Here is a 17,244-nt window from a genome sequence, read left to right on the forward strand (position 1 = left end):
TAGTGTTATTTCCACTAATACAGAAAATTAGTTCCTGAGAAATATGTTATTTGAGAGCATAGCTCTATGGGAATAAAATCAGGTGTGCAGAATGTGGACCAGGAGGAATCTACAAGGGGCATGAAAGTAAAGGTCTTGAGTTGTCTGATGGCCCCTGGAGGACAGTAGGTGTATGGAGGGGACTTGAGATGTGAAAGAGCTTGGAACTTCTAATAGACTTTTGCTTCAAGGTTGAAGGTGAGGGCTGAAAGTGATTGTGAATTAGAATAGCTTTATTATTGAGCTATTGCATTCTATAGGTAGATACTTACAGAGAAGAGAAATAAAATAAGACAATTAAGTTGACATTATCTGAACATCTACTAATTAGCAAATACATGGTTAAATTGCTGTGAATAAGAAACTATCACTAACTTTAGTGAGCTCATGTTATAGTCGGGGCATTTTTTAGAGAACCAAGGTTTAATAGGCATGTATAGGGAGGCACTGCCTAACACAAACTGGATTGGTCTCTGGTAATTAAATAACCACTTGAAGATGCGCAAGTGGATAAATTTTCTATAAAAAATCACGCATGCTGAGAAAAAAAGAGAGACATACTATAAAAGATAGAAGTAGGCACAGAATCTTGAGAGTACCCAACTTTTAGTGGATAGGCAAAGGAGATATAAAAATTTAGGAGTCTAAGAAAGAAAGTTGAGATACCTAGCTAGAAAAATCAGGAGAAAACTATGACATTTTGGAAAAAATAGGAAAAGGAATTTCAAAGAAGGAGACAGTGCCTACATTGTCAAATGGTATAGACAGAATCCATTAGATTTGGCCAGTTTTGTTTTTTTGTTTTTGTTTTTGTTTTTTGAGGAAGATTGGCCCTGATCTAACATCTGTTGCAATCTTCCTCTTTTTTCTTTTTTCTCCCCAAATCCCCAGTACATAGTTGTGTATCATAATTGTAGAGCTGTAGCTCTTCTATATAGGATGCTGCCTCAGCATGGCTTGATGAGTGGTATGTCCACGCCCAGGCTCCAAACCAGTGAACCCTGGGCCACCCAAGCTGAACTTAACTGCTACGCCACCGGGCCAGCCCCAGACTTGGCAAGTTTAATGGCATTGGTGACTTTGGAAATAGTAGTTATAATGGTGACGGCTAAAATTACTTTATAATAATTTTGGAAAGGAGCAATATAGAAAAAGCAGAGATCATTATTTCAGGAAGTTTAAGAGAGAGATAAGTAATGAAGTAGAAAGAAATAGAATGAAGAAATCACTATTTTAATATTAAACATAGCAGTCGATACAAGGTCATGATGCCAAATTGGCTATGAGATGTGTGGTGCTGATTCAAAGAACTATGACAGTTCAAAGGGGGAGACCTTGATTTGCACTGGGATTTGTAAGAAAGGGTTGTTCAAGAGCCAGTGACAATTGATGAAACTGATGATGATACTGACCCTAATCATACCTCCAGTCAAGAAAAGCTAGAGTTGACATTGGAGGAACAGAGGATTGAAAGAAAAGAGGACACTGACTACTATGAATAGGAGGTATTTCAGGGTATTCATTTAAAAGGACAGTTTTGGAGTCAGAGACTTAAGTTGGCATCCCTACTTCTCTGTGGGCAAGCTGTGCCATCTTAAGCAAGTTATATTTTCTAAGCTACAGTTTCGTTATCTGCGAAACAATGATCATAGTAAATACACTATGATATATTGGTATATGTATATATATTATCACACTATAATATATATGTACAAAACACTGCTCATCTGTGACCATAAAATGAGATATTGCCTGTAAAGCGCTGAGCGTAGTACAACACATGTATTCTGATGGCTGAATGTGGACACCTACTTCCTTGTGGCCACCCAAGACAAGTCCTGTATGTAAGTTCCCTTGTTTATTAAAACTGCCACCTATCCACCTGGAGTGGTCTGCCTCTTTCTTCCATTTCTCCTTGCTCTCTGTGTACCAGGGCCAGTTTCAGATTTCACCCTGGGAACTCCCGAATTTGTGAAGCAACATTTGGTAAAATAACTTAATCTCTGGGACCACTTCCCCCTCCTCGCTGCTTCTCTCTTAGATTGAAACAAAACAAAACAAAACAAAAGATGAATAAGTTCTGAGGATCTAATATACAGCATGGTGACTGTAGTTAGTAATATGGTATTCTTGAAATTTGCTAAAAGATTAGATCTTAAGTGTTCTCACCCATACACACCCACACAAAGGCAAAAAACGGTAACTATATGAGGTGAAGGATATGTTAATTATCTTGATTTCACAATACATATCTTTATCAAAACATCATGTTGGGGGCCGACCTGGTGGCGAGGCGGTTAATTTCCCAGGCTCCGCTTCAGCGGCCTGGGGTTTCCAGTTTCAGATCCCAGGTGCCAACCGACACACGGCTTGTCAAGCCATGCTGTGGCGGTGTCCCATATAAAGTGGAGGAAGATGGGTGCAGATGTTAGCCCAGGGCCAATCATCCTCAGCAAAAAGAGCAGGATTGGCAATGGATGTTAGCTCAGGGCTGATCTTTGTTGCAAAAAAAAAAAAAAAAATCCTGTTGCATACCTTAAATATATACAGGTTTTTTTGTCAATCAAACTTCAATAAAATAACTTTCCATTTAGGATACCACAAAGAAGTGCTATGGCCCTTTAAGCTCCCTTAAAGAGATTTTAACTCTAAGATTAAAAATAAAGATTTCTTATGGCCAAGTTTGCACAACTCCATAGCTGTATGATAGATTCATAATATATTCATCTATTTGGAGCTGTGTCTGTAATCCTTTGAGGGGGTGGGAGGAGCAAAACCACACTCTGTTGTTGCCTCTTCCTTGGTTATATACTGGGAAAAACTGAGTTCTGTGTCATATGGCCCATCGGTCTGACCTCGTATGACAATTCTGATGCTTACAGAATAATATATGCAACTGGAATGAAGATAAGAGCCCATTCACTGATCCCTTCCTACCCTGCAAGCAACAGTAAAATTCACCTACAAATTTCAACCACACTTTTAATAATAATATATTATTATTAACTATAATAACTAGTTATTTACACCAGCATCTATAATAATTGAGGGCTACTTATGTTCTCACCTTGCTAAGTTCCAAAAATGAAGTGACTTAAAATAGGAATGAACACAGCTCTATTGACACCTGCTTTGCAGAGAGACTGAGCCCAAGAGGGAGGTGGATGGAGATCGAGAGGATCGAGGCAGAGGTAGACACTTTCAGTTACTTCTGGGGTCCTGTTCCAATTCTGTGTCCACATCTGAATCACTAAATGGAGATGACTCCTTGTCATCTGACCCTTTCTCCTGTCCAGCTGCAGGCAACAATAACTGCAGATAATATCAGAACACCTACTGTGTGCCAGAGCTTTTCTAATCATTTTACACGTTATGCCTCATCTAATCCCTGCATCAGCCTATCTACTAAACAATGTGCCATTATTATTCAGACTGTGCAAGTGTAGAGACTGAGGCAAAAAGAGGTTAAGTAACTTGCCCAAAGAATTAGTGGTGAACCAGAGATTTAAACCCAGGCATTCTAACTTCAGAGCCTGCACTCTTAACCATAAAGCAGTATTACCACCCCAACTTTTTTCCTGCAGTTTTTTCTTTCTTCCAAATCTGGCTGCAGGAAAGAGTGCTAATTCACTGGATACTATTTTTCATAAATAAGCACATAATTTCTTTTCATTCTTAAGGGAAATGCAACTGTCAGAGAGCTATATAAATCACACACAATGGGCAACACACAAAGATCTAAGAAATTTCCATGGGAAGAGTTCCTGTTCTCCATGAAATCTAAATGCAGTTCTGTCTGACTTCCCCTAGCCTCATCCTTGACTTCCCTTCTCAGACACTCTGCACGCCCCCACTACTGTAGAGTCTCTTTTTTAAAGTCCAGGTTACAGAGTGAAGCATGCCCTGTACATAAAGCATGCGTGCATACACGCATTCATAAATACGTACATACATACCACAAGAGACACCACATCTGAGGCCCCACCTACTGAGCAGATGCCCTGACTTGTGGTGGCCACAGGGTATGGCGTGTGTGGTGAGCAAAATTTGCCTCCACAAAATATGCCACTTTGGTATATTGATTATTTTGAATTAAAGTTACTTAAGAATCAGCCAGTCCAAGAAGGACACTCTGACCCTGCTTTGTCCTCCAGAAAGCAGGAAATAAATCTCCCATGTGAAAAGTACCCTCCTTGCACCAGGAGGTAGAGAGATATCCTTGTTGCCAGAGATGGGAAATTCAGAGCTGAAAAGGCTGAGTAAACAAACTCTATGTGGTTTCTTCACTAATTACAACCCAAGCCTAAGTTTCTGTCTTGTCAATTCCTCACAAATTTATTGTTTCTTTGTCTAAGAAGTATAAAAGCTGTCAACCTGTCTTGTGTCAAGTTAATTATTAGACCAGCCAAAAGAACCTAGAAGGGAAGGGGGAAATTTTCACCTCTCCAACACAGGTATAGCATGAGTATGAGACCAGAGGGCATCACCCCCCAACCCACAGAGCAGGAAGGCCACCCCAGACACTTGCCACTGTTAGGGTTCTCCTCTCTAGCGATCCTGAAACCCTGAGGACCTGAGGTAGTATGGTGAGGATCTTGACGGGTCTGCCTGGCCTGAGTCTTGGGAGAATTTTATACTTCTTTTCTGACTGATAACCCACTTTCATTTTTCAGTGATTACAATTTGTGACATTCTCCAACATTCTGAGGCTAATAATGATGCAGAAGTTAGATACATTGTGAAGTTTACCACATTTCTGGAACGTTCAGAGATTGCCAAGGAGAATTATCTTTCTTTGTCTTTACTGAATTACAAATGGAGCTCAGTTTGGTTTTCTAATAGCCCCTTTTTATACCCACATTTTAGCTCTTTTGTAGAAATCGCCATACTATTTTTCTCTGTTCTTTTTATTCCTAGGCGTTAGTGAATGTGGAAAGAATGCATGACGGAATCATGATCCAGGGCAGAGACTAACCCAAAAATCGCAGCCAATTTAGGGTTTTTTCCTTCAATAGGACAGTTAAGCTTTCTATAAATGAGAAGGTGCAACGATAATTAAAGCTCTTTTTCCAAGAAATTCTGATTCTAAAGGTCTCCTTTTCCTTCAAATGAACTCCTCTCTGCATCACTCTCAATGCTCAGCCCTCCTCTCAGCCACATTTCCCCAGTTCCCACAGTACCAGAGGGTATGTACATGTTGTCAGGAACTTATATCCAATCACATGTTCTGAGCAGGAGGACAACCCATAATGATATGTCTAATCCCAGAGCACAGTGCAAGCTCAAAAATAGCCCATAAACTCTTTTCTTAATCCTCCATAGCAAAATGAGAACAGACTGGATCTGTTAAAAGTAAAATACTATTTTAAAGATGAGGGGGCTTAGAAAAGTGGATACAGGTGAACGAGAACATAAAATTACTGCTGCTAGAGAATTCTGCTCACAATATAGGTTACTTCTCCTCAGCTTGGGAGTCTCTCCATCTTCCTGCACAGTATTCTACTATATGGCAGAGGTCACCTTTCCCCACACTTAGGAATGTTCTCCTACACACGCCCTGAAATTCTAGAGGCCACAGAGAGACAGGAATACCTACTTCAACGGTCTTCTAAGTTCTCATTTTCTTTCAGAATATCTATTTTATCTATAAATGATTGACACCAAGAATCTCTCTCTACTTCAGGGGGATGGTCCACCTGCCAATCACAGGGCCATGGGCTGCTTATGACATCCCTGAGACAATCACATCACAGTACAGCCCAATTTACCATTTCCCCACAAAAATAATACAGAAGCAATAGTAGGTAACTCGTTGTATTACAGAGCTTGGCCACCAATCCCTTCGGTCCTAAAAAAGCTTCTTGCACAGAGTTCATGACGGTGTTTGCCACGTGGGTGATAGGGTTGGAAAGGAGAAGAAAATAAATGCTGTGAATTAGATTAGAAACACAAAATGACTATCAAAGGGGGCAGATAGAGAGAAAGGGATCACAACTGTTGAATGTCCACAATGGCTCAGATAGTCTACATATATTTTTTCATTTAATTCTTACAGTAACACTACAAAGCTGGTAATATTCTTTCTGTTTCACAAGTGAAGAAATTGACTCAAAAACGCTAGATATCTTGTCAAAGTTCACTGAACAGTTAGATAGTAAAGATAAAGCTGTACTCCAGAAGCATTCGACTCCAAAGCTCATGCTTTTTCCACTCTAGCACTAAGAGGAATCTGCAGGGTAAATTTTATACAGTGTGCTTTATTCTATAAAAGGATTGGTGTTCCGATTGTTGGAATTGGGAGGATACCTATCACTTGCGTTTTGTAGAGAATTTTGAATATTTATAATTGAGTTAAATAGTGGGAAAACACGTAGCCAAGGCCCAGCATGTAGTAGATACTCAATGGTTTTTACCTGCATCAAATATCAATAAATGTCCTCATAGCTCTGTCATAAGATGGCTCCATCAAACATCCAATAGCCTATAAATAGCCCAAGGATGTGAAACTGTATGGTAATTCAAAGGTCACAGGCAATGGAAATATGTAGATCGTTTTTCTTATCTCTACTGAGAAAGTAGCTCAGATCTTTAAAGATGCAGTGCTTTCCGATGCCACATTCCTTAATGGTGTGAAGGATGGAACTGCTGGGAACATAAATATGCTCTTTGAGAAACTACTTTACAGACCATGTGTTTAATGCAGCGCTTCTGTAAACACACATCACAATGTTAAACAGTAACACAAGCACACACACATATATACACACACAAGGTAGAATTCTATAATCAAATTACTTTAGAAACATGAGGTTTTATAAAGTAAAACTGTTTTCTCTGCAGCCCAACTTTTAAGATCCTTATTATGTAATTACACACATGAATAGTCATGAAGATCATTACAGTGCAAAGTTTCAAACAATGCATTGTTTCCTGATGTATTTAAACATAAGAACCTTTCTTGATGGTGAATTTTATGGGACTTGTGTTCTGAGGAACAGAATTTAGGAGACCTGGATCTAACATCTAGGTTCCAGTAATGGTGAGCCAATATTATTCAGATCAACTGTCCTAATAAAAACAACTAAAATTATGAATAAACATCTATATATTTATGTTACCTTATATATACATATGTACATATATAATATATATGTACACACACATATAATGTACATATACATACACAATATATGTGTACATATATATTCCTTACACTCATGTGTGTATGTACACACATATAGTAGTTAGAAATATTAATTACCAGGTAAAAACTAAAGAGAAAACGAAAGAAAATAAGAACTAGAGAGATTAGCAGAGTCAAGAAGCTGCTTTTTCGCTAAGGGTAAAATCCACCCAGTTGGTGAGAAGGACAAAAATCAGATCCCACACCCCACAAGGTGAGAGGTCTAATAGAGGACCCTCCTAGAGTCAGCTGGGCTCTCTTAGACTAAGGCTGAACCAAAAGGAAACCAGCTGCTCAGACTCACTGCTGTGCTCCAGGCCCCCTCCACCCATGAACCTGGTGAAAGGTGGTCCTAGAACAGGAGGCCCTCTGCCCCTCTGGCAGAAACAAACACAAATCATCTCTGGAGGAAGGTACTTACATCCTAGGCTTTCAATTGTTCCGACAAGTACATTGTCAGGTAAGTGACCCCTCACTGTCCCCTCCTTGGCTGAAGCATTGCCCACCTCTAACCTAAATTTCATATAGGCTTTTTCATAGATTGTCCCGATTCTAACCTCTCCCTCTGAGGTAAGTTGAGTATCTTTCCTCTGTGTTCCCATAATGCCTTATTTGTTGTACCTATCATTTTACTTTTGTTGTTTAATGTGCTGGCTCAACCAGAAGACTGTGAGCCCCTCAATGGCAGAGACCGTGCCTTCTTCATCTCGGTGTTCCTAGCACTTAGCACCGTTCTCCACACTCAGCACCAAGTACAGATCATGTATCCAATAGTGTTTATTCAATGAGTGAATAAACCCTTCCTGAGGATATGGGAACTGAAGAGGAGAGTTCCAGCATGTGAATTAGGCAGATATCTTCTGAGATGTAAGACCACCATCTCTGCCTTGGCTTTCCAGAGCCACCTTGGTTTATTTCCAGGTCATAGGTCTCCATTCGTGGGGATGATGCAAATGCAGGCCTTTACAAGGTTTATCTTGGAAGGAATAGGCTTATCTTGAAAATCTTTCACAGTATGAACAGAGGGACATGAAAATAAAAGTAGTCAAGGAACAGAAGAATGAGGAAAAGAGAAGGACACAGAAAGTGGAGGGGCCCAAAGGGGCAACAGCTGTCATGAAGACAAGAATGGGATCTCTGCAAAAACAGCTGTTTTGGGTCCTACCCCATCGTATATTAGTCATCTGGATCAAGTCACTTGACCTCTCTGAACCTCAGATTCCTCATCTGTGACATCAGAGTAGTAATGATACCAGTACTATTTTTTAAATAGTATTTTTAAATGAGATAATGGATTTGAAATTGCTTTACAATTCAAAAAGAGCTGTGTAAAATATTTTTCATTGCAGTTTTTAGTTAGTTTTACTAGTAGTATTTAAAAGGAGACCCGGGGGGGCCAGCCCCGTGGCTTAGTGGTTAAGTGTGCACACCCCGCTACTGGCAGCCCAGGTTCGGATCCTGGGCGCACATCGACGCACCACTTGTCCGGCCATGCTGAGGCGGTGTCCCTCACACAGCAACTAGAAAGATGAGCAACTATGACATACACCTATCTACTGGGGCTTTGGGGAGAAAAAGGCAAAAAAAAAAAAAAAAAGGAGGAGGATTGGCAATAGATATTAGCTCAGGGCCGGTCTTCCTCAGCAAAAAGAGGAGGATTGGCAAAGATGTTAGCTCAAAGTTGATCTTCCTCACAAAAAAAAAAAAAAAAAGGAGACCCAGGGGTCAAAGGAAGCAGAATGAGAGAGGTTGAAGACAAAAGACACTCTTTGTTAGAAGCCAATTTTTAACTGCCGTGGAGGCACTGAAGCCCTCCTTACATGGGAATTCAAGTTCTAGAGTAGAAGGCGGAGACACATCTTGGTTAAGAATAAAGGCTCTGAAGCAAGGTTGGGTTAAAATCTGAGCTACTGCCAGTGTGACTAGAGGCAAGTTACTTCACCTTAGGAGGCTCGGTAGCCTCAGCTATAAAATGAGGATAAAAATTGTGTCTAACTCTTAGGTAATGGTGAGGATGAAATGAGATTCAATTGTTCTTCCAATAAATATGTATTAACTATTTGTCATGTGCCAGACATTGTTCTTAGCAGTGGGGATTGTGAAAATGAACAAAGAAAATCTAAATCAAAATAGAATCAGGAAGCCATGAAGGGAGGGCTCTCACGCACATATAGCTCACTGTGGCTTACAGGTCCCGCAGGACAAAAGAAGGTTTTCTTCTGACTGGCAACAACAAGCCACCCATTACTTTCAGCCAATGAAAAACTGCCCCAGGCCTCCCCAGTTTCCTTCTAAAACTTAGGTAAAAAGCTGACCTTCCCTTTGTCTCCTTGGACTTGTCTATGGTTTGCCATGGTTTTCTTGTCCCAAAGTGCAATCCCTCTGCTATTCCTGAATAAACTCATTTTGGCTAGCTAAAGACCTTGTTATTTCATTTTTAAGGTCTACATTGCATGACAACCCAGAAAGGACCAGAAGGAGACGAACCTCTGAGGAACTAACGACCCCTGGAACTGTGTGTGGTACACCCTCAAGCGCTTTGTGCTCTCTGCTTCCGTGAGTCATCTTCTTCCTTTCAGTTTGGTAAGTCTCCTCTTGGATTCGAGTTCCCTCTTTTTTTTTTCCCCCCCCTTTTTCTCTCCAAAGCCCCAGTAGATAGTTTTATGTCATAGTTGCACATTCTTCTAGTTGCTGTATGTGGGATGCCATCTCAGCATGGCCAGACAAGCGGTGCGTCGGTGCACGCCCGGATCAGAACCCGGGTCGCCAGTACTGGAGCATACCGCTAAGCCACGGGGCCAGCCCTCGAGTTCCCTCTTTTTGATCAAGCTTTCTGACTTTATTCGGGATCGGCTTTCTTGAAGGCATCATCTTTTTGATGAGTACTCATTTGTTTTTCTTAGTAGTTAAGATTATGGGATCCCAATCTTCTAAAGACTCTCAGGATGGCCCTCCTTCCAGGACCCCAGCCAGTTTTATGTTTAAAAACAAAAGTCCCTCTTCACATGCATTTTCAACTAAATGGACTGACCGAACCAAAGATAATTTAGAACTTTAATGGCCATTATAGGGAAACTTCGATCTCCCCGAATTTGTATTTCTCAGAACTAAACTTGAAGACCATGGCTCTAAAATAAAACAAAATGAATGGGATGCCTATTTTAATTTGTATCTTGAGGCTGCCGAGCATATTCAGGACTCTAAAATTGCTTCTTTACAAATTATCACTTCTAAATTGATATCAGACCGATATTATACAGCATTATATAGGAAGATGTTGGATCCAGGGTTGATCCTGTGTTCCCAAAATACAGTTCAAGAAAACCTGTTCACACTGCTCTCAGGCTCTTTAAATTGCCTAATGGACCATTTGAGGGTTGGCAAATGGATTTCATACAGCTACACCCATCTCATGGGTATAAATGTATCTTGGAAATGGTTTGCACGTTTTCTCGTTGGACTGAAGCTTTTCCACGTAAACAGGCCACTGCCTCCTCTGTGGCTAAGATCCAACTGGAAAGGATCATTACTACCTGGAGAACCCCTTTTGAACTTCATAGTGATTGGGGGACCCACTTTACTGGTCAAGAGCTACAACAATTCTGTGCCATTTGGCCAGTTCTACAACTAGTCAAATGTACCAAGGGCATCATCAAAACCCAGTTGGCAAAATTTATACAGACTCTTCAAATGCCCTAGCTAAAATCATTGCCATTGGTCCTTCTGAGTCTTAGGGCCACTTCCTCTGGAACCCACAAATTCTTATCCTTTAAAATAATTAATTGGCACCAGATGAATTTAACTCTTGCCTCTTTGATTCACAGCTGATAAAAGGAGACATACTTCAATATTTTAAAGGCCTATTTGCATCCATTGAGAGTAACCATACATAAGTAGAATAGTTTTTCTGCAGAGCACTCTCAGGAGATGAATACCTTAAGCATAACACCTTACAACAGGAAATTTTGTCTATTGGAAAAGATATCTCCAGAAAGACTCTCCTCAACCCCATTGGAAAGGCCCCCAGCAGGTACTGTTAACCAACCTTTGTGCTGCTAATCTCCAAAGAATAGACTCTTGGATCCATGTGTCACATCTATAGAAAGCACCAAATCCTGACTGCACCTGCGTGCCAACCGGTGACCTAAAAGTGAAGATTCCCAGGAATTGAAGCAGATGACAGCAGAAAGAGACAGCTTTCCCAAGCTAACCAGACCAAGACTGTATATCTTTTCCTCACTGTTACTTCTTGCCTTATTATCTCCCTCTCTTGCTTGGAAAGACAATGCTCTTATCCATATTTCTCAACCTATCGCCAAAGGGAGAACATTTCTGATTGTTGGATTTGCCATCAGAAACTCTGCATCTGTTCATACAGTAGTCACCTTCTAGTATTATCTTAAGTCTTCTCACCATAACAAAACAACCCCTCTCTGTGCAGCCTTTGAGGACAAAGTCCACAGAACAGGATGGTTTCTCCTCAAATATTCCCCAAATACCACCCACCCTTGGCTCAAAAGGGCCAAACCACAAATGCCAGTTAATGGCACTGTTAATAATCAAACCCTAACAGGAGTCTTATGTGCACCACCTGGTTTTATCTTTGTCTGTGGTGAATGGAACTCTCAATAGGCCTATGAGTGCTTGGACATCTGGAGAATGGGAGGCCAATGTTTACTGAGATATTTAACCATCCCTGTTAATATCTATAATAAATCTGAAGCTTTCCATTGGTCCTCCCCACTAAACCTTCATAAGCATCTTAAACAGGAACTACCTGGGGACATAAATGACTCTGGATTTGCCTCCATAGGGAAAGCCTATCTCCCTCATGTTAGAGTAAGTGCCAATGAGCGTATGATCAGAAATCTCTCCCTAACATTAAGAGAGTTAGTCAATTCTACAACCAAAGCAATAGCAGCCCAATAATGATCACCTAACTCATTGACTAAAGTAGTTTTAGACAATCACATAACCTTTGATTACCTACTTGCTGAAAAAGAAAGCATTTGTGCAATAGCCAATACCAGATGGATAAACACACCTCTGGAGAAGTAGAAACTCAGTTACACAAGAGCAGAGAACAAGTGCAATAGTTACAACAAATTTCACCTGACTCTCTACGGTCCTTGAATTGTTCAATTGGCTACCTTCAGGTCTAGGTTTGTGGTTTAGAACCATCCTAAAACCTAGATTTGTCATATTACTTTTAATTCTGCTTTGCATAATTATTTTTAAACTTTGTACCTGTTGCCTGTCAAACCTCTGCAGAAATGATGTACTGAACAGAATGATGGTGGTTCAACACTTTGAGCTCATTGACAATGCTTAAAACATTGACGGTATATAATCTTAAGAGTAAAAACGCCTGAGAGTTTCTCCCTTCTACTTTCCTTGTTACTCAAATGTGGACTGACTCAAAGGGTTTCTGATCACTATGCACTTTCTCTCTGACATGGGACGTGACATCTGGGAAAGGTCCTTCTTGCCACCAAGGGACAAAACATAATTCTGCTAAAATTGGATGACCTGACTCTTGATCAGTGATGCTTGCAAAGAGAGATCTTGATCAAAAGGAGAAAATGTGAAAATTAACAAAGGAAATCTAAGTCAATTGGAGTCAGAAGGCCATGAAGAGAGGGCTCTCATGTACATAGGTACATGTACACAGCTTGCAGGCCCCAGCAAGAAGAGAGAAGATTTCCTTCTGACCTGGCAACAACAAGCTGCCAACCACTTGCAGCCAATGAAAAAATGCCCCAGCACTCCCCAATTTCCTCCTAAAACCTAATAAAAGTTGACCTTCTCAGCAGGAAATACCAGTAAGCGAAGCCAACAGGACACCTATATATAATAACAGACAAAGGCCTTCACCACGACACCTAGTGGTAAGGCTAGCCAGGGTCAACGACAAAGAAACAATATTAAGGGCAGCTAGACAAAAACAAAAAATAACGTACAAAGGAACTCCCATCAGGCTCTCAGCGGATTTCTCAACAGAAACTTTTCAGGCTAGAAGAGACTGGAATGATCTATTCAAAATACTGAAAGACAAAAACTTTCAGCCAAGAATACTCTATCCAGCAAAAATATCCTTCAAATATGATGGAGAAATAGTAACTCTCCCAGATAAACAAAAGCTAAGGGAGTTCATGGCCACGAGACCCCCACTACAAGAAATACTCAAGAAGGCCCTCAGGCCTGAAAAAAAAAAGAGAAAGGGAACACAAAGCTTGGAGGAAGGAGAAAAGTAGGTAGACAAAATCAGAGAAATAGTAGATCTTTACCGGAATAGGTTAGCAACCACTTAAATACTAAACTCAAAGATCAAAGGAAGAAATTCACCAAAAATAAATTTAACCTCATCACTGTAAACACACAGCCACAACACAAGATAGAATAAGGTATAACAAGAACAACTTAGAAAGAGAAGAGGAAAGTGACTGAATTGACTTAGTATAAGGAAATAGGAGGCTATCAGATAATGGACTATCTCATACACAAGATTTTTTGCCCAAACCTCAAGGTAACCGCTAAACAAATAATAAAAGCAAAACCGCATATGATAAACAAAGAGAAAATTAGAAGAATCATAAGACAGAACAACCAAACTGAATTGGCAGTCCAAAACAAATGGGACAAGAAACAAAGGAAATGCAAAAGAACCAGAAAATAAGTGACAAAACAGCAACATTAAGCCCTCATATATCAATAATTACCCTAAATGTAAGTGGATTGAACTCTCCAATCAAAAGATACAGAGTGGCAGGATGGATTATAAAGCAAGACCCAACACTATGCTGCCTTCAGGAAACACATCTTAGCGCTAAAGACAAGCACAGGCTCAGAGTGAAAGGATGGAAGACAATACTCCAAGCTAATGGCAAACAAAAGAAAGCAGGTGTTGCCATACTCATATCAGACAAAGTAGACTTCAAGATAAAACAGGTTAAGAAAGACAAAGAAGGGAAATATATAATGATAAAAGGGACACTACATCAAGAAGACATATCACTTATAAGTATATATGCACCCAACATAGGAGCACCAATGTACATAAAGCAACTATTAACAAACCTAAAAGGAGAAATCAACAACAACACAATAATAGTAGGGGATCTTAACACCCCACTTACAGCAATGGATAGATCATCCAGACAAAAATTCAATAAAGAAATATTAGACTTAAATGAAAAACTGGACGAGATGGACCTAGTAGACATATACAGAGCACTCCATCCAAAAACAGCTGACTACACATTCTTCTCAAGCGCGCATGGAACATTCTCTAGGATAGACCATATGTTGGGAAACAAAGCAAGCCTCAATAAATTTAAGAAGATTGAAATCATAACAAGCATCTTTTCAGACCATAAGGCTATGAAACTGGAAATGAACCATGAAAAAAGAACTGGGAAAGTGACAAAAATGTGGAGATTAAACAACATGCTACTGAACAACCAATGGATCATTGATGAAATTAAAGGAGAAATCAAAAACTATCTGGAAACAAATGAAAATGATAACATGCCATATCAAACCATATGGGATGCAGCAAAAGCGTTCCTGAGAGGGAAACTCATAGCGATACAAGCCCACCTTAACAAACAAGAAAAAGCCCTAATAGGCAACCTTAAATTACACCTAACAGAACTAGAAAAAGAAGAACAAACAAAGCCCAAAGCCAGCAGAAGGAGAGAAATAATAAAAATCCGAGCAGAAACAAATGAAATTGAGACCAAAAAAACAGTAGAAAGGATTAATGAAACAAAGAGTTGGTTCTTCGAGAATATAAACAAAATCGACAAACCCTTAGCCAGGCTTACTAAGAAAAAAAGAGAAAAGCCTCAACTAAATAAAATTAGAAATGAAAGAGGAGAAATTACAATGGATACCATGGAAATACAGAGGATTATAAGAGAATACTATGAGAAATTATATACCAACAAATTGGACAATCTAGAAGAAATGGATAAATTCTTAGACTTATACAACCTCCCAAAATTGAACCAAGAAGAAATGGAGAATCTGAATAGACCAATACAAGTAAAGAGATTGAAATAGTAATCAAAAACCTCCCAAAAAATAAAAGTCCAGGACCAGATGGCTTCTCCAGTGAATTTTACCAAACATTCAAAGAAGATTTAATACCCATCCTTCTCAAACTATTCCAAAAAATAGAGGAAGATGGAACACTTCCTAAATCATTCTACGAGGCCAATATCACCCTGATACCAAAACCAGACAAAGACAATACAAAGAAAGAAAATTACAGGCCAATATCGCTGATGAACATTGATGCAAAAATCCTCAACAAAATATTGGCAAACCGAATACAACAATACATTAAAAAGATCATACACCATGATCAAGTGGGAGTTATACCAGGGACGCAGGGATGGTTCAACATCTGCAAATCAATCAACATGATACATCACATCAATAAAACAAAGAATAAAAACCACATGATCATCTCAATAGACGCAGAGAAGGCATTTGACAAGATACAACATCCATTTATGATAAAAACTCTCAATAAAATGGGAATAGAAGGAAAGTACCTCAACATAATAAAGGCCATATATGACAAACCCACAGCCAACATCATACTCAACAGGGAAAGACTGAAAGCCATTCCTCTGAGAACAGGAACGAGGCAGGGCTGCCCACTCTCACCACTCCTGTTCAACATAGTACTGGAGGTTTTGGCCAGAGCAATTCGGCAAGAAAAAGGAATAAAAGGAATCCAAATAGGTAACGAAGAAGTGAAACTCTCACTATTTGCAGATGACATGATTGTATATATAGAAAACCCTAAAGAATCTGTTGGAAAACTATTAGAAACAATCAACAACTACAGCAAAGTTGCAGGGTACAAAATCAATCTAGAAAAATCAGTTGCATTTCTATATGCTAATAATGAACTAACAGAAAGAGGGCTCAAAAAGATAATACCATTTACAATTGCATCAAAAAGAATAAAATACCTAGGAATAAATCTTACCAAGGAGGTGAAGGACCTATACAATGAGAACTACAAGACATTATTGAAAGAAATCCATGATGACATAAAGAAATGGAAAGATATCCCATGTACGTGGATTGGAAGAATAAACATAGTTAAAATGTCTATATTACCTAAAGCAATCTACAGATTCAATGCAATTCCAATCAGAATCCCAATGACATTCTTCACAGAAATAGAAAAAAGAATACTAAAATTTATATGGGGCAACAAAAGACCCTGAATAGCTAAAGAAATCCTAAAGAAAAAGAACAAAGCAGGAGGCATCACAATCCCTGACTTCAAAACATACTACAAAGCAATAGTAATCAAAACAGCATGGTACTGGTACAAAAACAGGCACACAGATCAACGGAACAGAATTGAAAGCCCAGAAATAAAACCACGCATATACAGACAGCTAATTTTCAACAAAGGTGCTAAGAACATGCAATGGAGAAAGGAAAGTCTCTTCAATAAATGGTGTTGGGAAAACTGGACAGCCACATGCAAAAGAATGGAAGTGGACCATGTGCTATCGCCATTCACAAAAATTAACTCAAAATGGATCAAAGACCTGAAGGTGAGACCTGAAACTATAAAACTCATCGAAGAAAATATAGGCAACACACTATTTGACATTGGTTTTAAAGGAATCTTTTTGGATGACATGCCTACCCAGACTAGGGAAACTAAAGAAAAAATAAACAAGTGGGACTTTATCAGATTAAAGAGATTTTATAAGACAAATGAAACCAGAATCAAGATGAACAGACAACCAACCAGCTGGGAGAGAATATTTGCAAAACATACATCTGACAAGGGGTTGATCTCCATAATATATAAAGAATTCACACAACTGAACAACAAAAAAACAAACAACCCGATCAAAAAATGGGCAGAGGAAATGAACAGACACTTCTCCAAGGAAGATATACAGATGGCCAATAGGCACATGAAAAGATGCTCAACATCACTAATCATCAGGGAAATGCAAATCAAAACAACACTAAGATAC

Source organism: Ceratotherium simum, chromosome 2 (genome assembly GCF_057802395.1).
Source record: "Ceratotherium simum simum isolate JZ-2026a chromosome 2, ASM5780239v1, whole genome shotgun sequence".
NCBI classification, from domain to species: domain Eukaryota; kingdom Metazoa; phylum Chordata; class Mammalia; order Perissodactyla; family Rhinocerotidae; genus Ceratotherium; species Ceratotherium simum.